This window comes from Hipposideros armiger, unplaced genomic scaffold, assembly GCF_001890085.2.
Source record: "Hipposideros armiger isolate ML-2016 unplaced genomic scaffold, ASM189008v1 scaffold_309, whole genome shotgun sequence".
Taxonomy (NCBI): Eukaryota; Metazoa; Chordata; class Mammalia; order Chiroptera; family Hipposideridae; genus Hipposideros; species Hipposideros armiger.
The window spans coordinates 1,668,596-1,691,865 of record NW_017731659.1 but is presented as its reverse complement, the minus strand read 5'-3'; the positions used below and the strand labels follow the sequence as shown (position 1 = coordinate 1,691,865).

At 46.6% G+C, this 23,270-nt stretch overlaps 1 pseudogene; it reads left to right on the top strand.

Moving 5' to 3' along the window:
• The window catches only part of LOC109391956 (60S acidic ribosomal protein P0 pseudogene), a 6,674-nt pseudogene extending 6,259 nt beyond the window's left edge, over positions 1-415 (top strand).
• Positions 416-23,270: the final 22,855 nt, after the last annotated feature.

Below are 23,270 nucleotides of genomic sequence, written 5' to 3'. Positions count from 1 at the left end.
AGGGGGGGTGGGCGGGCGCCAGGCTCCTACGCAAGCAGCGCGAGAGGGGATCCTGGGCGCAGGCCCCGCCCCCTCACGTGCCCGCGGCGCAGGGCCGCGTGCCGCCCGCGTGACCGGCAAGCCCCGCTGGACCGCCGCCTCCGCGGCCGTGCCGTTTCCAGGCGTGGAAGGGAGGCCCGAGCTGTGGAGGCGGGCTGGCCCGGCCTGGGGAGGCTGCAGGAAAGGCTGCCTTCTGCAGCCGCCCCCCAATGCCTTGGGACCCCTGTCCCTTTCTGCCCAGGAGTTGGGTGGCGGGGCCTCTGAGCGCTGCTTGCCCGAATTTGGGGCAGGGGAATGGAACACGGGAAAAGGAGGTCTCCCTTACGTCACCGGCATCGCCCCATGCGTTTCAGGGATGGAAGCAGGAGGCAAATAAGGGAAGTGAAGAGCAGGTTCTCGAGGTTCAACCTCAGCTCGGCTTGGGAGGGAGCTCCACAGCACCCTAAGGTCTCCATCACTGCGCTGATGTCATGGGTTCCCCTCTTGGGTGGGTTTCCACCACCAGACGCTTGAGTTTGTTTGGGTCAAGTGCTCTGTCTTCCTGTAGAGCCCGAGCCCAGTTCTGAGCTCAGTACATGAGCAAGAATCAGACAGACATCTTCATCCTTCCTGGGTCAGCGACCTCACTGACTCCGTGACCCCCAAACCCTCTCCGGGAAATGGTTGATGGGACAGCTGGAAAGAACCAGTGAGCAAAAGAGGCCAAAGAAAAGCCAAGCCCCCAATTGAGTGTCCACAGCAACAGAGTAGAAGAAACCCTTCATCTGTGCCTTTGCAAGGTGTCCTTAAGTGACCCGTGTTCATGCAAGGTGTCAGGTGCTGAGCGCGTCTACACAGCCCTGCTGCTCTCTTGCAACTTGCGTCTCCCTGGTTGCTATTTCCAATGGCTGGTGAAATGGGGTAGGCCCTGCCAGAGGGGAAGCACTCTAGAGTGGAGCCTCCTAAAGTGAATAAAATGGCTCCCTTAAAAGTGTATATATACACGGTGTGGCACAGAGCCTGGAAGCAAGGAGCCAGGGAAGCCACTTGTTTGTGCTGGAGCAGAAGTAGGGGTGTGAGGTATGGAGGGGAGGACACGGAATCTGACCCAGGTCCACGTCCCTGTCTCCTTGTGGGAAATCACGGGCCCCCAGAATGGTTGTCCTATGAAAGGCAAAACCTACGATGTCCAGAACTTAGTGTGCTCGTATCTGGATGGCCAGAGAGTGGAAAGAGGAATGGAGGCCGAGAGATGGGTCCCCTCTGACTATGTGTCAGTTTATCTGGACAACCGCCTTCCTGCCATTGGCTCTTCACGGGGCTGCTTGGCTCTGAACGCTCACTTTATTAGGTATGTATGAGGGTGGTCAATATAATTGAATGGCTATCGAGTGCCAGACAAGATGGAGAAAACAAAGGAAACGCCAGGTAAGATCCTTGACGGGAAGGAATTTATATCTCATGGGGAAAGTCCTACATTCTTGAAATACGTACTTAAGGAAATACAAGTAGTTATATGAGGTTAAGAGCCAACATGAGTGGTGTAGACAAGTGCTTTGTTAGAAGGGAGAGAGCAATAGAGGCCAAGGAGCCAGAGAAGAATGGGAAGGGTTTGAATAAATGGACAAGAGCTGGGAAGGCGCCTAGGTGCCGGGAACTATGTGAACAAAGGGAGCGGGAAAAAGATGTTTGTGGCCAGTCCACCGGCCAGTCACAGAGAACACTGCTCTGCCTGGAACAAAAGATTCAGGATCAGGGAAGGTCAACGATCTCCTTAATGAAGGAATCTACCCAGCCCCAAAGCAGAAGCTCCTGGGTTCTCGTGCAGCCCCGCGTTGCCCAGTACTCTCAAGCTGAGCAGGCTCTCAATTGCGCAAACAGTATCATGGCACTCCGGGCCTTTTATGATGTATCCCAAACCTACCTGTTCAGCCTTAACCTCCTAGTTCACCCTTGCCAGCCAACCATACGCCGCAGAATTACCCCTGGGCCCCAAATATGCCTTCTACTGTCTTTCTTTTGTGTCTTCACGCTTAGGCTTGTCCCTTTCTTTGGAATGGCCTCGCCTCCCTCACCATTTCTGCCCACTCATCCTTGAAGACACAGCTCAAGTGCCAGCTCATCCCTCAGCCAGATCTAATGTTCATCTGAGTTCCCGCAACATCGTGTCCTCTATCTTGGCACCTCACTTTCTACATTGTATTATGGATATGTAGTGGCATCAACTTTCAAAGTAGGTACCGCTAATTCAGTCACTTTTCATCACCTCCACCCCTGACAGCCTAGTCCAAGCCCCCATCCTCTCCTGTCTGGACTGCTGGGGTGGCCCCCTGACCAGTCCCATTGCTTCCCTCGGGCTCTTGTCAGTGAGCTCTCCACATAACAGCAAGAGTTAGCCTTTCAAAACGTAAATCAGATCATGTCACACTCCTGCTTAACGCCTTGCAGTGGTCTCCTGTCACCCTCAGATGTCATTCAAGATTTACCATGACATTCAGGAACCTATGTCATCTGGCCCCATCTACCTTCCACATGCACACTAGGTTCTAACCACCCTGGTTTTCTTCCTAGTTCTGAAATACCCCACTTCGGCCTCAGAGCCTTTGCTCTTGTTGGTCCCTCTTAATGGAGTGTATTTCCCTTAGAGTTTACATGGCTCACTTCCTCACTCAGTGTCTCTGGTCAAATACCTTCTCCTTAGAGAAGTGTTCCCTGGCTACCTTATCCAGGCTTTCTTAGAAGTCACTCTCCATTTCCCTCCTTTCTTTTTCTTTAGAGCCATTACCACTATCGGAACCATGTTGTCTTTATTTGGTTATTTATTTATCGTCTGTCACTGGCATGAGAAGGTAAGCTTCACAAGGTCAGGGAATTATCTTGTTCACGGATGTAAAACAGTGCTTCCTCACACACAGTAGGTGCTCAAGTTGTTAAATGAATAAATGAGTGACTGAATCTTAACTCTGTTCCTCAACTGTAAGCTCCTTGAGGGCAAGCATCATGTTTTATACATTTGGGTCCCCATCCCCAACTCCTAGTGACTTACACATAAGTCCACCATTTCAGATTCTGTGGAGAATATCTCCACTGACTCCTCTCCCCCCACCCCCACCCCCAATTAATGTGACTATACCTGCTGACAAGACCAGGACATGGTCTTTACCTATTCTGTCACCTTCAAGGACATCCTCATTCCATGGATCCCTGGAGGTCCACCAGATCACTGTTTTCTCCATTCATCGCTTGTGACCCGCATCGTTTTAATGAAACAGAACAAATGAAATAAAGTGTAAGGCTCAGGGTATTGTGTGTGTGTGTGTGTGTGTGTGTGTGTGTGTGTGTGTTTATCTTTGGGTCATGATATAAAATGAATATCCCATTGTTAGCCATGGTTCAAAAACTTTGAAAGTTCTGGAGGCCCCATAGATGGCCATCTGTAGAATGCGTGCTTATAATCGTCATAGTTAAGTAGCTAACATTTGTTGTGAGTTGATTCTGTTCTAGGCACTGCGTTACACACTTTCACATCCATTTTCTCATACCGTCTTTATAACAATTCTAAAAGCAGGGTGTTATTATTATCGTTCCCGTTTTACAGAAACGGGAAACCGAGGCTTAGAGAAATTTTAACTGCCCTGTCCATAATCACAAAGCTGGTAAACGGCTAAGCTGATGGTCCACTTTCAGAGCTCGCCTTAACCATTACTCTGCAATATCTCCAGCAGCATCTATTTTTTAATTTCATGTACTTAACTGAAAAAGCTCACCTGGTTCTATGTACGTCAAACAAACACTACTTACCAAGCGTTCCAATAGGAGGCTTTTTTAGGTGGCCAGTAGGAACCAATGAGGCATGTGGATTCCGGGACTTTTGTCCTGGTGAAGAGTTTCACACACGTAGAGAACCTGAGAATCGCCAGTCTAGATGCATTCATACACACACACACACACACACACACACACACACACACACACACACACACAACTTAGAGCTGTAAATTGAAGTGCTCAAGAGGGCCACCTGACAGGAGCTGTGACTTTCAGTAGAGGGGCACAGCCACAGACAACCCATAGCTCAGCAGGGAAGGAGATAAAGGACTAAATACCTCCAATGTCCTCAATTTCCCTGTCAGGGCTCCCCATTGGCTGAGCCAGAGATCAGTAGAGTCTGTTAAAGAAGTCCACAGAGGTCAAGCTCTGGGGGCACAGAACAGAGTGTAGGAAGTGCGGAGTGGCTACAGAGGGTCAAGTGGAGAGTGCCCAGCTCCCCATCCTTGGTGCTTAGACCAAGAATTCCCAAAGCCTTGGAATGCTAAGTGTTGGCTCCTGCAGCACTTGACAGCTCTCCATAACTCTCACCTCTCCCCAAAGGACAAGATCTGAATGGGGCCAAGTGGGACATTATGCCATTTTGGGCCACATTGCAAGCCCCTCCCTTGGCCGTCTCTTTATTCGCAGGGCTGCCAAGTGAGGAAAACCAGGCCAGGAAAAGAACTGGCCCCCCTCATCCACCTAGACATCTGCAGCCCTGCCAGTATTTGGGCATCTTTTCCATGATCTAATCATGGACAAGGTCAGTGGGATTTTATACTGGCTGATGATTCGACCATCTGAATGGCAGAAATGTATTCCTGCCAGGATTTTGCACACTTCAGAGCTGAAACCCGCAAAGGGAAGGAAACAAGTGGAGCAAATAGTGTGTGTGAGTGTGTGTGTGTGTGTGTGTGTGTGTGTGTGTGTGTGTAAGAGGAGGGGAGGGCTAGAATGCAGCCTTTTAAAGGCGTGTTCCTGCTGTGCACACTTGCCCAGCCTTTCCAGATGAAGGTGCGACCACAGTTGTGGCTAAAATATGAATGAATGTGGTTGTGTGCAGGTGCATGAATGACTGGAAGTTTCTGTGAATGAATGCATTTGTGATGAAGGGTGTCTGGGAGCCTTTGCAAGCTGGGGTCATGGTTTGCAGGTGCCTGGCTGGCTGGCAGAATCCACTGATCAGTATCTTTACCAAAGTCTGTAAGTGCTGGGTTGGGGGGAGAGGAGGGAACACTACACTTTCTCATAGCAACTTCCTTTGGCTGCTGCTGCTACTCCTGTGGCACCATGAACCACTGGCCATTGCCTTGTCCTCCCTGAACCCTCAGAGAAGAAAGGGGGGAGGAGACAAGGGAAACCACGTGGTGAGTCTGTCATCAGTTGAAGTTTCCTCCAAACACCACAGTTGTCCTTAGATAAACTCTAGCCCCACAGCCTCCTGGCTCACCCTCAATGTTCTTCCTTGGGACTGAGCAAGTGGCAGGCGGGTAGAAGCTGGGGTATGATTTTCTCTGGCCTCCACCCCCCTGACCTACTAGCCTGGCATGGTGGAGTTATGTACGTCCTGTCCTTGTCTGTAAATGTTGAGGTCCAAAAGATCTTATCACCTCCCCACCCCCCACCCCCCAACTCGATTTCAGGGAATGAAAGGAAGGGACTCATTCTTTCAGGAAATAGTGATAAGCACAACTGATTGGGTGATTATGAACCTGACTTTGTGGGTGTATAAAAAAAAATTCAGGCCCTCTTAATTTTAAGTCATATGATTTAAATACCTCTCGGGCTGTCCTTGCTTCCACCCAAGGCCCCCCACATCCCTTGTCATCTGAGTGGCCTCCAGAGAGGGCCCCTGAACACAATGGCCCTAATTAGTCTCCTCATTAACAGTCTCAGCAGAGGCCAAAGACTGAATGGGTCAGAGAAACCAAATTCTTTTATCACCCAGAAGCACAAGTGCAGCCCATTTGAGGAGAGTGGGTCAGGGAGAGAGAGGGTTTCGAAGCAGGGAAATGAAGACTATACAAAACTATTGTAAACTACCTCCTCTGAAAATAGAAAAATCTAATACCCCTCCTTCCTAACCACTTTGAAAGTGGAGGATATCACCCACCTGGCTTCCATGGGGGAGGCACTCTCTATATGCATGTCTATAATTCACAGGTGTATATAAAAATGTATGGTTGAAAAATTGAAGGGAGTGGTTGCTCCACCAGGAAAAGCAGGTTTTAAATAAATGCAGATGTCAACAATCCCTTCTCATTATCAGATTGCATGTTTAAATCCCCCAGATTAAACCTAATCCCAGGTAGGTGGGCTGCTGTGCTTTTCCTGCCAAGCAGCCATGAGAGGAAGAAAGATCCAGAGCCTCTGCTTATGAATGTACTGTGTCTCTGATAAGTGTGAACGCACCGGTGTTTTGTGTTTGTATGAATGGGGGTTGCATGTGCTGGCCAGAGGCCACGTGAGACACGTGGGGTGGGAATTATATCCTAAAAAGATGAATTGGAAAAACATGAACGGGAGAAGTGTGAATGGCATAGCTCTCCCTCATGGTGCCCCCTCTCCTGTATTACCCACCATCACAATAAGGCACACCTGTTTTATTAAAATGAATTCCTGGGTTTGCAAATATCAATAGATCAATATCTGTACTTGTGTTCTAACCTTCACCAAGACCACACTGCTAAAAACAGAGAGCTGCAACACAAAAGATACCGCAGTCAGCTCAAGCAGGGGTTATTTTTAGATCAGAAAAAAGAAGGGAAAGAAAAAAAAAAGAAGAAGCAGTTCTGGGTTTTGCAATCTAATTTGGTCCCCTTTCTTAAGGAGAGGGGAAAAAATCCCATCAATGGTATTTTCCATACAATCTGATTTCTATTTGGCTCCTAGAAGAAGACATCTAGGGCTGAAAATTCTGGAGTTTTATGGCTGATTCCAGCTAGTAGCCTTTCTTCACCAGGCTCCAACTGAATTAATTTGATACTATTTTTGAAAGTCAGTGTTTCTAAGGGAGACCTAATGACGCACTGACGTCAATGCAGGTCAATAGCACACACTGCTGGAACTGGGCGTGCTACACCGAGCCAGAGCTGGAGCCTTTTCAAACAGCCCCAACTCTGCAAATATCCCAGCTTTGCTGGGGGGGGGGGGAGCCAGGGTTTTGTAAGCTTTGAGACCCCCACCATTCCCCGCCCCCACCACCTTCAAAATTGATGCATGTTTTCCTGATGCAAAAAAAAAAAGAAAAGAAAAGAAAATCCAAGCAGATATAATCAGAGGCACTGCAGTGCAAAAAAATAAAAATAAATAAAAATCACACCTGTCACAGAAACCGTATGTAATCCGCGCGCGCGCACACACACACACACATTTACGTTTAGAATGCAATGCATATCATTAGGGTCTGTCTATAAATAGACCCCGAGAGTGAGTGCCTCGGGACTTAGTCCCTAAACGGGGTTTGCGAACGTGGGTGAGGAGTTTTTTGCTCTGATCTGTTACTCAGGAGGTGCCTGAATGTGTGGGGGTGGGAGCGTGGGAGGGGGGGACTGCCTCCTCGCTCTCCTCCTTTCCTCTGCCTCTCCCCCTCCTTTCTTCTCTTTCTCGCCCCCTCCCTTCCCGCTCACCTCCCCTCTTCTCCCTCTATCAGTCCCTCATTTCCTCTTTCTCTCTTCTTCTATCTCTCTCCTACAGCCTCCCCCACCCTCTTTCTTTCTCCCCACTCCCTCTCTTCTCTCCGTCTCTCCCCCTCCCTCTCTCCTCCTCCCTCTCCCGTCCCTCTCTCCTCTCCCTCTCCCTCAAGTCTGGCACCGAACGCGAACTGTTTGCTTTGCTCCGGGAAGAGTGCAGACACAGAACGTGAAATCCCGAGCTTTTTGCGTGGTGCATTTGAAACGCTTCCTTATTTATATTACCCTCATTCCCTCACCTCTCCCACCCCCTCAACCAGTCCTTCCAAATTTCCCTAGAAATCTATGTAAAGCGTGCGGAGGGGAAAACATTTGCACAAAAAGTGGAGGAGCTCGCCAAGGTAGGTTATACCATGCACTGTCTTGTTTGGCTTTTGCAAAGTTTATGATGTCAGTTGGTGACTGTTTGGAGGAGTAGATCTGTATGACTGGCCATGGTTACTGTCTTTTTCATTGAACAATTATATTGGTACGAATTGCCTAGACTTCTTGAGCAGGCTTTCGTGTGTGTGTGTGTGTGTGTGTGTGTGTGTGTGTGTGTGTGTGTGTGTGTGGTTTTTGCAGGAGTCATGCCAGTTGGAAGACAATCCTGTGGTGGTTAACTGGGGAGGGAGTGCTGTCTTGTGTCCCCCCACGGTGATATCTGGGGCGTGGGGGTGGTGGGTGGCAGGGTGGAGGTGGATTCAGTAGTGGGCAAGTGCTTCTTCCACTTTGTCATATTTTGGATTGCTTCTCATTCACTAAGTGTCTTCATTTTTGTAATTATTTGGCACATGAAAATCTAGTTCCAAAAAGGCTTTATGAAGTCAAAGCAAAGTGGGGGAGTGTGGGGAAGATAGTCAGAGCATGATGGTGGTGATGGGTAGTGGTAACATTTCTTGCATAAAGAATTTAATCTCTCTTCCCACTATGTAGAGAAAATGCTAAGTCTTTAGTGGGTGCAAGCAAAACAATTAAAAAAAAACCCTACTAGTGGGTAAAATGAAATAAAAAAAAAAAACCAAACCAACCACATTTCCATTGCAAGAGCAACAACTGCTACAGCTCACAACCACCTGTAGAGGGAAATCTTTATGCATGATTTCGTGGGGCCGGTTGTGTAGAGAAAACCGCCTGAACAAGCGCCTGGCAAACTTTGCAGCATGAAGAGAGGCTGAACTCAGCAGGCTGGAGGGTTAAATCACCCCGGGGCGGCTGAGGAGGGAAAGGCTGGCACCCAGCCAGAGTCCCTCAGGTCTGGGAAGCTGCAGGACTGGCCTCCTTGCTTTAGGAGGCTGGTGCAAAGATGGCCCGGCTTGAAGTGGAGACACTAAATGGGGGCGGGAGCTTGCAGGGCATATGGGGGTGGGGATGTCTGGGGGGGGCGTTTTCTGAGGTCAGGAATTGTACGGTGCCTGGTGCCACGTAGAGATGGGGAGGTCAGAGGCCAGTGTTTTCAGCCGGGCCCTGTGTTCCCTGCTGCCGCACAAGGCAAGGTGGTTATCAACAAGTGTTTCTCCTGAGAAGATTAGTTTTGACAGAGACTTCAAGGGGTTCTTTAATCTGGGTAAATCCACCAGGGCTTTATTGTGTGGAGCAAAGAGAGTCCTTCTTTGTTAGCAAGGAGCTTGGGGAAGAGGGGTGGAGGGATGGAGAGAGAGGGCTTTTGAACATCAGTCATTTGACCTTGGGGGCCAGAGTTCAGATCCTCCAGAGGGTTGAAAAGGCTGAAAAGGTATGTCACCCCTTCTCCCGCCTGCCCCCGCATCTCTCATCCTGAGCTTTCTGTTTAATGGGGAAAATTGAGCTCCAGGTGTTGGCCAGACCTCAGTCAATGGGAATTCCTTGTCTGAGAGCAGGTTTTGTGTGTGTGTGTGTGTGTGTGTGTGTGTGTGTGTGTGTGTGTGTGTGTGGTTTTTTTTTAATCTAGGGAAGCAGGCAGCACTCTCAGCTGTATGTAGTACTGTATTTTACTCCTGCAAATGATCTCTAGGAAAGCTGAATCACCTCCACTCTGAAGAGCCGCCACTTCTGGGAGGTGGAGCACAGGTCTCTTTGGAGGGGAAATACCTCCCCCAGTGGTCTTGAAGTATATAGTATGAGCACCATTTGCGTGTCTGGTTAAAATGCACTTGGAAACATGGAGAAGGTAAAAGGCAATGGTTCTTTGGATGAGGCTGGTGGTAGCGAAGACCACCTGGATGGGCATGTGATGCTGAAGGAGTAAGTTTAGGGCTTTTTGCTCCCAGGGGGCTGGCTGGGTTATCAACTTAACATGAGAAGTGAATCTCTTTGAGTTGGGGGTTGGGAGATTTAGGGAGGGTGCTTAGAAATTAGAATCCGCTGCTGCTGTTGTCATGGCTTCAGAGGTAGAATAACCCAAAGGCAAGGAGTACAGACATAGAAATGGGATTGGAGGTGAGATGGGCACAGATTGGCACAATGCCTGCTGCTGTAGGTATGAAGTGTCATCTGGTTAAAAAAAGCAGAGTGGATGGCATCTTCATCCTTGTGGACCTGCTGGTGTGGCGGCAAACCAGGCTGGCATTCCTGACATCCACTGTCCACCTCACTTAAGGTCATAGTTTAGGGGACTGCCCCCTCATTTTTTGTCCAGCGGCGAAATGGGGATGAATTGTCTTTCATAGCCTAGGAGGCAGTAGGGTCCCTTGTGTCACTCCCCTCAGAAGGAAGTTGTTTCTGTTCTTTACCTAAGTCAACAGGTGTCTGTCTTCTTTGATATAAAAGGAGATGAAAGTGGTTACAAGAAAAATCTGGTCATAGCAATAGAGCCAGTTGTCTCCCATAGTCCCCCAAACCCGCCAGTATTGCTCTCCACTCTAAGCTGTGGCCTCTAGAAGGACACCATGTTGCACCCTCGCCTTAAAGGTGTCTCGTGTCCGTCAGCCAACCCCAATATCCATGTGAAGACACCTCTCTCAGGTTCTACCAGGTGCCCAAGCACACACACATATGCAAACATATATGCAGTGTATGTGCACATATGCGTAGCAAGACAACAATACACATGCATGCGTGCACAGAGTTCTCTCCACATGCGAGCTCATGAGCTAACAACACCAAAGAGTAGACCATCTTCATCTTCTGTCAAGTCTGAAGATGCCAGTGGAAAAATGCCACTTCCGGTTTTGGGGTGGATCTGACGTCCCTGAGTGTATGTGGTGAACCTGAATTTGCCTTGGGTTTCCTCATATTCATTCAGGAGTGTCAGTTCCCCCTTCACTCGGCGTTGGAAAGCTGCCGTCTACCCACCTAAGAGAAGAATGAAGTCCAACTTGTCCCTTCATCACTTTGGACGAGCCCTGGTGCTGCCCCTTTGTTTCTCAAAAGAAACCTAAGGGCAAGAACAGGGCCAGCTCCATAATTCATGGGGCCCAGTATAAAATGAAAATGCAAGGCCCCTTGTTCAAAAAGCAGGAAAAAGTGCCATTAAAGGTACTAAAATATAAAGCTTTTTTCTGTCTCCCAGACTCTCTCTCAACTTGTGATTTTTTTATTTGCTGTTTAATGTGCTAAATAAAAATGAAAATTTAAAATTATTAGCATGAATGGTACCATACATCTGTATAGTGCGCAATGATAATTTTAACGGCAAATATAGGAGCATTTAATTCGTTTGCAGAATTGCTGAAGTTGCACAACTCGCATTTCTTAGGTGGTATACCCATATGTGTTTTGTTCTTACCAGAACAATGGGAACGCTGAACAAAATGAACGCAACTGCTTTTACAGTAGTTCACGTCTTACATGCAAACGTTCTACCGGCACTGTCTGACCTCAGCTTGCTGATGAGTAAAGAAGGACTCAAAGGAAAAGGAACTATCTTCCCTTCTATGTCATTGTTTTTGGCACAGGTGGTTGGCAAATACAGGGAAGGAACATGAGTAAGAAATAATATGATAGGGCTCTTGGTCATTAGTGTTCGATAGAACCCCATTGCCTCCTTTCTGCATTCAAAGCAAGTTCTGGTTCAAAGATCATGATCTCTTGGTACTGCCAGTGCCCCTGCTTGCTTAGTCATCGACTTGCGTTTTACTTGCTTTGAGTCTTGCTGAGCTCCCACTGAAATTCTGTACTCTTAGGGGACTGCCAACACCGGGAGAGCAAGCAATGGTGACCATGCATGGCACGCGTTATCAGTTGTTACTCAGGCATTCTCCATTGTCCCAAAGACTTTATGTACACAACCCAAGTTCAAAGCTAAAGCTATGAAGAATCTCAAGACAGTGACAGCAGAGTATTAAACCAAGAATGAGGCCCTTCTGAGGACAGGGCCATGTGTGACCACATAGGTCCCACACCCATTAAGCCAACCTGGGCAGGAGGACATAAGAAGTAACCCAGATCCCAGACTGAGAAGCCTGCTGCTCATCTTCCCCTCCTCAAACGAATAGTCCCATCTGCAGCAAAAAACTTCAGCAAGCCTCCATTTTTGATCCATTGGGGTTTTCTTCTCCTCTAACCAAGTCCCACGCTGTGAAAAGTCCACCACTTTCTGGTGATGGTGTCACAGCTTTGAAGACAGAATTCATCTGCTCATCTCATCGAGGTCTGCTGAAGCCTTGAGTTGGAGCCGAGGCCTTGGAAATTAAGCATCCATCCAATCCCTACCCATCACTTTTGAGCATGGCTCCACGAAGCTTCTGCCTGATATGTACTTAAGTTCCACCATCTACAAACGAATAAAATAATATTTAGCTTGCTTCATGAATAATTGTACTAATTATTTAGTACTTATTGTGTAGTTACTATTTATCTCACCCTTGAAGTCGGCCCAGGAATCTCTTGGTCCAGGATGCAAGTTCTTAGAAATGACTTTGGCAGTAAATTCAATTGATGTTAATATGGAAGTAGAACTTGAGTCTCAAAGGGTCAAGAAGAAGACAGTCCCATATTCCTGATAGACCCCAGTAGAAAGGGAATTTTTCCTTTCTTCATCAACTGCCTCCTTATTCTCTAAGGAGCAAAGCTAGAGGGCACCTCAGAAATGTGAGGTGGACTAGACTGGAAGGAGGATGGCATTAAAAATGCATCCAACCTAGAGAACCAAGACAGTACTGACCCTCCATCCTGGGTTCAGGGAGTGTAAGAGTTGTGCTTTTCAGCCTTAATCTAGTTTTCCTTTACTGCCTGGTCCTTCGGGTGACAGCAACACCTTTTTGTGAAATATTTAGGTTGAACTTAAGCTATTGAGAATACCTAGAGAAAAGGGGGAAAGGAATTGCTCTTATTTTTTTTCTATAACCTTTACTAGACTTGGAGGCTGCTTCAGTGACAGCCCAGTTAGTAGACTGGAAGACCAATCAATGGATAATCATTTACTATTTGTATGAATGAGCCTAGCACAGTGCTTGACCCATGGTGGGTGTTAAATAAATGCTAGCTGACTCTGAGTATGTCTCATTATTGTGGCAGTACGGTGTAATGCAGGGGTCAGCAAACTGCGGCTCACGAGCCACATGCGGACGTTCTGTCTCAAAAGTTTGCCGACCCCTGGAAGAGCCAATCCTGTCCCTCACAACAATTTAAAAATTATTCGAGAGCCACAAATATGTTTTTACATAATCACCATTATGTGAATAATATCCTTTAAAAATTTTATAAATGAAACTATGATAGTTTTATTTTCATTTTCAGTTTTACTTCAGAGCCACATGTACGTACCCCAAAGAGTCGCATGTGGCTCGCGAGCCGCAGTTTGCCGACCCCTGGCGGCTCTTCCGACTCAAAAGTTTGCCGACCACTGGTATAGTGTAAGAGCCATGGACTTGGCATCAGACCACATAGATTCAGGCAACCAAGAGGATGTATGATCTTGGGTAAATGATTGAGCTTCTTTGTGACCTGCTTACCTTCCCTGATCTATGGGAGTATTCACCTACCCGGTTGAGAATGAAATGAGAGGTGAGATGGCTCATCTCAAAGCACTCGAGTGCTCTACATATGTGATACATGTGTTTGTGCATTATGTATGTGCAGAGGCACGTGCGAAATTTTTTTTTTAATCCTGCCTTCCTCTTTTCCCATCTCACTCAGAAATAGTGGTAGACATAGGTCTATGAGTCTTCGGCTCGCACAGTGTCCTTAGTACAGTATGATGGTGAATAGTTCAGGTCTTGCAACCAAACAGACCTGGTTTGGGTTTAAATCTTGGCTGCTGTATTTGGTTGGTTATGTGATTTTTTTAATTTTATTTTAATTTTTATTGGGGAACAGCCATGGTCATTGGTTACACTTTGCTTTCATGTTACAATGGCATAGTTGACTCTTTTAGGGAGGACACAGCCCACATTGGCCCACGGGGAGATTGAACCAGCAACCTTGGTGTTATCAGCACCATGCTCTAACCAACTGAGCTAACCTGTCACCCTGGTCATGTGACTTTTGACAGTTATTTAAACTCTCGAAACCTCAGTTTCTTGAAACTTGAAAAGAGAGTAATAATAGTACCTACCTCAAAACGTTGTGATTCATGGAGTTATTTGCAAAGGGCTTGGCACAGTGCCTGGCACATAACCAGTGTTTGATGTATTACTATTATTGTTTATTGCTCTCTTTATTATTATACCTCTGACCCTTGATGAGCCCAAGAAAGCATGAGAAAAGTGACTTCTAATAACATTTCTACCATCTCCCTTTCTTTCCTGGGTAAATTTTCCCTTTTCTGAAGCTAGCAGAGTCATTCTTAGACCTTCCATATACACAGGGACTCCTCTTGGGAAATGCTGGGTAAAATCTATCTCCCCTCTCCTTACCCTACTGAAAGCCAAAGGAACTGTTCTCCATTGACCTTGCCAAGCCAGGGGCAGGCCTGGGAAACCCCTGGAGCTTTCATTTCAGCTCAAAGTCCAGAACCCCTTTTCCCCCGGCAGTCCCCAGTCCTGAAAGAGAAGGCATCCACGGAAGGAGAAAGGGGCCCAGTCAATGCTTAGCACGGGTCTGGACCCCAAGACTATGTATGGGCAAAAAGGTCACCAGCATTTGACTCACTGGAGCCCAGAGGCAAGACTCAAGTCTCCTCCTCTCCACTGGGGCAGATGCTCCAAGACCTCCTGGGGCATTGTGAGAGTGCCTCGGTGATGCCTTGGAGGCAAGTATGACTATAAGTTCTTCATTCAGATCTTGAGTTCCTATGACCTCATTCCTGAGTGGAGAACAGAAGAAAGTAATCCCTTACCTGGTCCTCATGGTCTCATCCAAACTGGAGGCTCAACAAAAATTTATGGAGGGTCCACCAGGTAGCAGGCCGCATACTAAGTTCTGAGGACCCAGAGATAACTAACATAGGGATCCTGCTTGCCACCATGGCACTCGTAGTCCAGAAGGGGAAAGAGGCCTTTAGCAGCCCACAGTCTTCTTTTGGTAAGACCCTAACCAACCCTAGGTTTTTATAAAGCCCTTGCCTGACCAATCAGTCACCATAGGCTTCCTTTCCTGTTCCAAACAGACCTGTCCTATGTCCCATTCTATCAGAAACCCTTTCATCCATGAGTTTATATGAGTGTGTTCGTTGGTGTGGAGGTACCAGTTAGGGAAAAAACAGGTTCCATCCACGAAGATCCAGATTTTTAGCTCCAGAGACTCTTGGTAATATTTGGTGAGGAGGCCAGGCTCTGATGGCAGTTCATCCTATTGGAAGCCCATGGGCTAACTGTTAGGGTTCATGGGTCCTAGAACTATAGGACCTACCCTGACCACCACATCTTGGGTACTGAGAACCACCAAGCTTTGCAGGTAGTAGCCTCAAACTAGCCTCAATCTGGGCCAGGCGTCAGAATCCCAATTCACTGTGAGCGTTAATTGCTTCAGTTTACTTTTCTATATTGAATTCACCCAGATTTCGAAAACAAATTGTTCAGGGAGGTGATGGATGAGAAAAGGGAAGAGCAAAATAGCCACTATCCCTCCCTGAAAAGTCCTTCTTTAGCCACTTCCACCAAGGCAAGAAGCCTTCTTCTATTTACATTAACCTATTGATCTCCAAGCTCTCATATTTTTAAAAGTTTAACCATCTACATCATGTTCAAGGAATCTGATGAGCTGAGTATTTGGGGACAGAAATCACTGCTCATTCCCTAACTTGGCCGGTAACCTGGGACCAGCTGACTCTCCTTCCAGGCTTCAGTTCCTCTAACCAGATCTGAAGTATAACTCCCTTTCTTTTTCTAGAAGGTAGGGTCTTGAGAGCCAGTAGTCTCCCTCATCAGCAAATACTGCATTCTCTTCTCTCTTCCACCAGTCTTCAGAGACCCTGTGATCAGATAAGTTGACTGAACTAGGAGTCAAACCCAGGGTTCTAGTCCAGGCTCTGCTGCCCTAACCTAGTGAATGTAGGTGATTCACTTGGCCTCATCCCTAAAACAAGGGGGTCAGAGTTAACCAGGCCCATAGTGTGTGTGCAGTCTCATGACTGTGGCATACAGCAAGCTGAATAATTCTTGTCTTTAAGGAGCTCCTAAGGTGCTTGGAGGAGTGGACATGTTTGAGGTGAAGGTATTGTTATCATCACTATTTCAGTCTTCTTCCATTGCCCTGGGAGGGAGTGGTCAGTTGTTGCTCAGGGTTCTTCTGGGCCCATTAATGGGCCCTGATGTCTGCATTCCACAGACTGTCCACAGCAAATACAACACCAGACTGAATAAGGGTCCCTTTTCATTCAGGGCCCATATATATGCACAGCCCGACAGCACCTAGGCGATCCTTCCATCAAGAGGAGAGAATCTAGCGTAAGGTTCAGGGCAGAAACCAGATAGCCTGGATGAAAGTCAAACCTACTTAAAGAGCTCTGAGACCTCAGACAAGTCCAGTGATCTCTCCGTTTCCTCATGTGTAAGATGGGAACAATAAGAGTACCCGCCTCCTAGGCTTACGATGAGAAGTAAATGAATACATCTAAAGAGCTTAAGATACTGCCTGGCGTATAACAAGTGCTCATCAAATGCTTGCTATCATTATGAGAGTTTTCCTATTCTTAAGGCATTTCTGTCCCTAATCCCCACCCTTCTGGGTCCCTCTTGGGAGACTGCCATGCGTTTGCAGGGGATTTCAAGGAAAACATAAATACTCTGTAACTAGTTTGGCTCTGGAGGGCTGTAAGCAGGATGCAGATGGAGGAAGTTGCAGCATGATGAAGGCTGGTCCCTGCTGAGAGCTTGGTGCGTCCCTATCAGGGCCTGGAAGTAAAATGAACCACAAATCCCTAATCAGAAGGAACTCCTCAAAGTCATGCATCCCAGACTCCATCCAAATATTAGTAATTCTCCTGAGTTACAATCCAGACCAAAGTTGTGTTTGATTCGTAACTGAACACCCCATTTTGAACCAAATGGAACCTGTATATTGGCTAATACTGGTGGCCCAGAGCAGCAAGTTACTCTATGAATCAAAACATTTGGTGTCAGGGCGGCTGGTTGGCTCAGTTGGTTAGAGCACAGTGCTCATGACACAAGGGTTACGGGTCCAGGAAATACACACTGTTCCCCAATAAAATTTAAAAATCATTTGGTGTCAGCCCTAGAGATGAGGAGATGAGAGGACAGGCCAGGACAACCCTGGGTCTGAGTCCTCTCTGCTTCCCATACACTGGTTTCCCGGGCTCTTTATGGCAGGAGTTCCTTTGTTTTTTTCTCCTCCTTGTCATCAGAAACCCACCTTCTCACTGGACAGCGTCCCTCTCTTGACTTCAGGTAGTGCAGGGTGAGTAGGAGCCGCTAAGATCCTGGGGTGACTGAAGGCAGGGTCCTTGTCATTTACAGTTAAGAAGAAGTGCCACCTGTGCTGTTAGCTGTGCAGCCTCTGCCTACCCTACCTGGTCCAATCCCTTATGTCAAAGGAGCCACCACTTACCGTTAGCCAGAGGTGGGTGAACAGAGCCCAGATGAGTTACAGATCAGGGTAGATGGAGTCCGAGCTAGAGAGCTGCTGATAAAATCCATTACCTACCTACCTCCCCCCGATTATTTTTAATGGCAGTTCCCAAAGTCTTTTCATTTCAGGCATGGGACCTAAAGAATTCTACTCTTGAAATAGGTCCCCAGCTGTCAGTCTTCTAGTTCATCCCCAAATTATGAAAATCCAATGCATTTTTCAAAGATGTAATGAGTCCCTTTTGTTCACCCTTGGCCGGGTGGCTAAGGGATTATCTTAGAGAGGGAAACGATAGTCAACTGCTTTATCCTGGTGATAATTTATGCTCCTGAGACAGGTCGAATTTGCCCTGTGAAAATGAGACCGTGGAACGAGAAGGAATGTCAGGTGTTTCCACTGGTCCTGGCTGAGGCTTAACAAAGTGTGTCCCACTGCCCACATTCCCCTTACCCTTGAAAACTTCTGCTCATGCTGAAGGGAACTCCACTATTGACTGTGTGCTCTGGAGAGCCCAGTTAGAGCCCAGATTGGGGCTGTTCTGTATTTCAGAATACCAGCTACTCTACTGATCAGCTTTTTGACTTAGGGCAGGTTCTTTAGCCTCTCCAAGCCCCAGCTTTTCAACTTTAACATGGAAATTGTAATAGGAACAGCTTCATTGAGATGCTGTAAGGACTGACTGGAATAATGTCTACAGATCTCCTAGTACAGTACCTGAGGTTACTAAATACTCCAGTACCAACTATTGTTACTCTTGATGTCATGTCAGCCGAAGTGGGGAGAGGCACTCTTATATGTTTTTAACCTTCCTGGATGGCAAGCCTTCCCCTTATTCTGGGTTCCTCCTGAGCTATGTATCATCCTGTACGTAGGTGAGGCGCAGAGCTCCTTGGGTATCCTAAAAGAAACGAGGCCACTGTTCATCAAAATCAAACTGTGAGCACATGTTAATTATAAGAAAGACTGGAAGGATCTCTTACCATCTCCTGGGGCTCCTACTATTGCATTGATTAACTATGAACCAGAAAATAAGTAGGAGAAAAAAAGGTTTGTGTCACCTGGTTGACCTGAGGAATATGAGAAATGAAGGAACTGTGAAAAAGCTTGGCTCAGAGCCTCACTAGTCCATCTTGCCACCTTGTGTCAGCCATTTTAGGTCCTTCATTTGAGAGGGCGTCCACGTCCATCATTTGGTTTCTCAGATGCTTGCGTTTAAAGGCTCCAAAGAGCAGGCAAAGACTATTTCCTTTACTGTGCTGCTTAACAGTATCCAGGCTCCATGGCCGCTTTATCTCAAGCTTATAGTAAAGATCCTTTAATGACGATATTTAATCGAGATATTTGTGGGGAAAGGATAACTAGAAAGCTAAAGCATATACAAAATTCCAAGGGCCAAAGAAGTGTTAGCTTCAAAGCCTCAGCCCCAGATCTCCTGGGATCAGCCCCCATAAGAACTACCCTTTTTGTTCCAAGTTGAAACTGGAGCCCAAGAGTTGAACCTTGGCATGGGACGCAAGCTGTCTCTAAAGTTCAAGAACCCCTGGGTTCTCTGAAAGCTGGACTGGGTCTAGGTCTTTTGCTGAGGGCTCTCATTTTCTGGTAGAGAAAAAGTCCGTGGCCTCTGGACAGAGATTGGTTTTAAAGAGAAATAAAGGAAATGTGGACCAGAGAAGAGAAGTTTTACTTAGGAGCTCCCTCTACTGGCTCTTTGATAGAAATTCCAAAGGAATCATTCTGCCCTGCCCTGTGGGTATCGCTTTGAGGCATTTGAGCACCTTGGTGCCTTGAACCAAGGAGAAAATAAGGTATCCTGAGGCACCAAGGAAGATGGAACTCCAGAGGTTGGTCTTTTCTGCCTCCTTCATAATTTCATCTAAAATTTATTGGGTGCCAACACAGTGCAAAGCATCTTACTTGCATGTGGCAGGGTTTTACAAATAAGGGCAGCCAAGACCTGGATAGATTAACTTCCTGGTGTCATTGTTCTTAGAAGTCTCCTAAGTGAGAACTCAGGAGAAGCAAGCCCCAAGGGACAATGTGAAATGGGAAGTGAAACTTGTTCCCATCACCTAACATACAAGGTCTGAAAATTAAGTTCGCAAACTTGTTGCAATGATGTTGCTAACCCTTTTTTATTTCAAAGGGATTATTCATTATAAATTTGTACCAACTGGACAAACATTTAACCAAGTTTACTATTTGGAAGTGCTGAAAAGACTGCATGAAAAAGTTAGACAACCTTTTTTGTCAACAATTCATGGCTCTTGCATCACAACAATGCACCAGCTCACACTGCACTGTCTGTGAGGGAGTTTTTAGCCAGTAAACAAATAACTGAGGTGGCTCAGTTGGTTAAGAGCTTGCTCAAGAATGAGAGCTCTGAACAACAGCAGTTCAATTCCCGGCCCAAGCTGAGCTGTCACTGAGCTGCCAACAGGTGGCAGGATGGCTCAGCTAAAAAAACCAAATAACTGTATTGGAACACCCTCCCTACCCACCTGATCTGGTCCCCAATGACTTCTTTCTTTACCCGAAGATAAAGGAAATATTGAAAGGAAGACATTTTGATGACATTCAGGACATCAAGGGTAATATGACGACAGCTATGATGGCTATTCCAGAAAAAGAGTTCCAAAATTGCTTTGAAGGGTGGACTAGGTGCTGGCATCAGTGCATAGCTTCCCAAGGGGAGTGCTTTGAAGGTGACCATAGTGATATTCAGCAATGAGGTATGTAGCTCTTTTTCTAGGATGAGTTTGTGAACTTAATTGTCAGACCTTCGTAAGTAGGTTGTGCTGACTTTGGGATTACTCCATAAACTTCCTGGGGCCTAGGGCATTTCAACCTTCCTTTTAAAAAAAGCCAGCCCATGAGGCAATTAATTACATGGCAGTGCTTGTCCAATCTGTGCTCTCACTGTGATGCTCAGACCAAAGAAAGCAGCGTAACTACTAGCACAGTGACTAAGAAGAATTTCCACTACAGAGGTGAGGCCTTTTTTAAATTTGTGGAACATGTTCACACCTATGTTTTTAAAATTAAAATCCTGTGAGGTAGATAGGGTAGGCAGCAGTACACCCCTTTTATATGTTGGGAATTTAGGATGTTGAGTGACATGTTCCAGATTTTGGTTTGGAGCAAATGGCAGAGTCAAGACTGGAATCTTCACTCTCAGCTTAACTTCTGACATTCTGGTTGGTGTTAATTGAAACTGAGGTGTAGACTGTGCCTTTTAACTGCAGAAAATAAAGGATTGTGAAACCACCTCCTCGAGTTATATACAGATCTTGTCCTGAGTCACTCCTTTCCGTGTCGGGGTTGGTTCATAATTGAACTCCCTTGATATTGAGTCATTTGGGAATTAGGAATTACACAAGCCACTTATCTTTTTAAGGGCGGTCTCTCGCCAGCTCACATTTTAAAGGCATCTAGGTCCCTGGGAGAATCCCAAATATTATTTAGACTCTCCCGTACCATGCAAAGATGTAATCCTTTGCATGCAGGAGAACCTCAAAGCATTTCCACATTGGTTCTTCCTGGGATGTGAGATATGGGCAAGTCACAGGATTCCCAGTTCTATTTGGGTTGGGTACTGGTCTCCAATTTCACTGTTGTGTCTCTATATCTACACAATGGTACAGTAGCCATACCAGATATCACCTAGCAATATCACCTAGCACCCCCTTACCCCCAACTCAGGACGTCCTACTAGCTTCCCTTTCCCCTATAGGCAGAGTGATGCCATAATGGGATCAGAATGGTTACCTGCTGATAGTAACACAGCAGATACAAGAGTGGGCTTTCTGCAGCACCTCCTGGGCTATTGGGCTGTCACTGTCCTAAACAGAGTAGTTGAGTTAAAAATATTTGTCCATGACATAACCTCCTGGCCCTCAGCTACCAGTGGAAGCAGCTCTGTCTCCGGTTTGACTTTTAATACTACAAACTCTACTTTGCCAGAAATGTGACTTCTTGATGAATAGTTGGTCCAGACCTGCCAATTTGGAGTGAACTTGTATTTGGCCACCCATTGGTAAGGCTGAGCATCTCTCTACCTAGCTGTAGCCTTGAGTATCTTCCCCTTGTGTCCCTGACACCCCTAGGGAAGCCAAAATGATACTGCTGAAAGAGGGGAGGGGAGAGCCTGGAACGGGATGCTCAAAGAGAATTGTGAGTGATGGACTGTAGATTGCTGACACCATATCCCTTTCATTCTTGCTTGTTGTAGGAGCGCCAATGACCAAGAGGAGACCAGATGAGTTTTCAAAGCAGTCCTCAAACACCCAGGACACACCTCATCCTTTGCCTCGTGCTTTCTGCAATGTTGCTGCTCATGTTCATCTTCCTATTAACCCTCGCCATAATTATCCCTTCCTGATCACCATCCTTCCTCCATTCACTACCCACTGAGCTCTTTCTCTGAGGTGATCCTCTCACGGCAGTGGCTTTGCTCTCTGTTTGGCAAGTTCCCCTCTGAGTTACATCCAGGTAGCTAACATTAGTTTCCCTCTGTCCTACCCGTCTCATGCCAGACTGAGCCCAATATCCAGCCCTCAGGTCAGGAAAACGATAGCAAATCCTACCTTTTCCAAAATGAAATCTCAAGACTCTCTGCCAGACCGGTCATACTTAATGCAGGTGCCCAAGGTATCTGAGTGTGATGTAATTGAAACCAGATGGAAAGACCAGAAACCCCTTAATCCCAGTCAGATACAGTGAAAGAGCTTACTCATGACTGTTCAGAGTGATTGAGAATGTGGTGGTAGGTAGGAGAGAGAAAGATCCTCAGGACTGGATTGTCCCTGAACATAGGATGGAATCATCTAGATTTTTTTCTCCAATTAAATTTGCATTTCATTCTACCACATTGCGATGGCTTCACTCTAGACATTTTCACTTGAGACCCAAGGCTTTTCTTCATGGTTTCTGAGCCACAGGTTCCTGGATGGTGAGGTAAGTGACATTTGTCAGCACTGTCTAGAGTGATTTATAGTGAATCTCAGAAACCCAGTGCTGATGAGCCAGACCCACCCTGTTAGGATGTACAATTGGTCCTCCATTGGTTCCTACTGATCTGGATGCCGTTCGGGGACCCTCAGCCCAGTCATAGATGTTAGTCCAGCCTCACAATGTCAATCTAGACCTCTATGAAACAAAACAGACCCACCAGGATTAACAAAATAGGACTTGTTAAAGTCATAGTGCTCTCTTTCTCAAAGACCATCACTATAAAAAGTATGGTTCTCAGAAAACCCACTATACCCAGAAAGTGTATTTTTTCTCCCCCACTTTTATTTCCACTTTTAGGGGTAAGCTAGAACTAATAGAAGATGCCAGGTTTTCACATGTGAAATGAAGGTCTCTCTTCTCATAAGATTCAGACCCAATTTGTTAATTTAACTCATAGCCTTGCCACTAAGTACAAAACAAAAACAAAAAACTGGCCCATCGAGCAGATACATTAGCCCATTCTTCTTTTCCACAGCCTATATTTATTGGACTAGGAATTAAAGAAATGGCAGTACCCATGTTTTACTGTTGGCCTATCAGATATACAGATCCAAGCCTAGTAGACCAGCCCCTACTTTCATTGCTGTTTTAATAGTGAAAGGATACAAAGTTCGGCTAATTCAGACCCACTAGATTCTTCCCCATGAATTACTGATTGAGCTCACTCTCTGCCCACTGAATTCAGGTGGGGTAGACAACTGTCCACCAACCACAAGATTAAGGCCAAACTCATGTAGGTATCTTGAAGCACCCTTAGATTGTTCTTTTCTCCCCGTGGTCCATGCTTTTCAAGCTCAGATCCTTTTCTGTTTAGCCCCTGCTAAACCAAAACACACTGGCATCCTGAGCCCCACCCCACCCCTGCCCCTCAGC